The sequence below is a fragment of the Euprymna scolopes genome, chromosome 13 (assembly GCF_053919585.1).
Source record: "Euprymna scolopes isolate OS-2025 chromosome 13, ASM5391958v1, whole genome shotgun sequence".
In the NCBI taxonomy this organism is placed as follows: Eukaryota; Metazoa; Mollusca; class Cephalopoda; order Sepiida; family Sepiolidae; genus Euprymna; species Euprymna scolopes.
Window position 1 is genome coordinate 64,996,829 of NC_136494.1, and position 578 is coordinate 64,997,406.

Here is a 578-nt window from a genome sequence, read left to right on the forward strand (position 1 = left end):
GTGAATGTAGGATTGACATGAAATTCTTAAAGATAAACTAAAATGACCAAAAAATGGGCTGAAATGACTTAAATAAATAAAAAGTAAATGACTTAGAATGACTTTAATAAAATTAAGGATGAATTGAATGACCTTAGGAATGACTTGAATGCTTAAAAAATAACTGGATTCCTTCAAAAACAACTTGAATGATCTGGAGAATGACTTGATTGGCTTTGAGACTGAGTTGTTATGAAGTGGGTGACCATTTTACATGAAATTAATACAGAAAAGTGATCCCATACTTTATATCACAAAGTTACAAACATAAGTACAGGATGTAGTAAGACCAGATACTACACTTTGATCTTGGCCAAAAGGCCAAGAAAAGCGGTATTTATTTGCTCCCCCGCCGAGCAGATTATGCACAAGGCCATTTTTTAATGTGAGGAATGCAGGGGAAATGGGGACGAACTCCCCTGGGAGTAGGAGAGCTGGATAGTGACAATTGGTATGAAGGGTTGCCCCATCATTGACCAAGGTCTTATATATGGGGTCGCCCTCACATATGGTCTTTGCTTGCAGTATCTGCCGGAACA

At 37.7% G+C, this 578-nt stretch overlaps 1 pseudogene; it reads right to left on the minus strand.

The window, feature by feature from the left end:
- Positions 1 to 235: 235 nt before the first annotated feature.
- Positions 236 to 374, minus strand: LOC145292515 (U2 spliceosomal RNA; annotated as a pseudogene).
- Between the last annotated feature and the right edge of the window lie 204 nt (positions 375 to 578).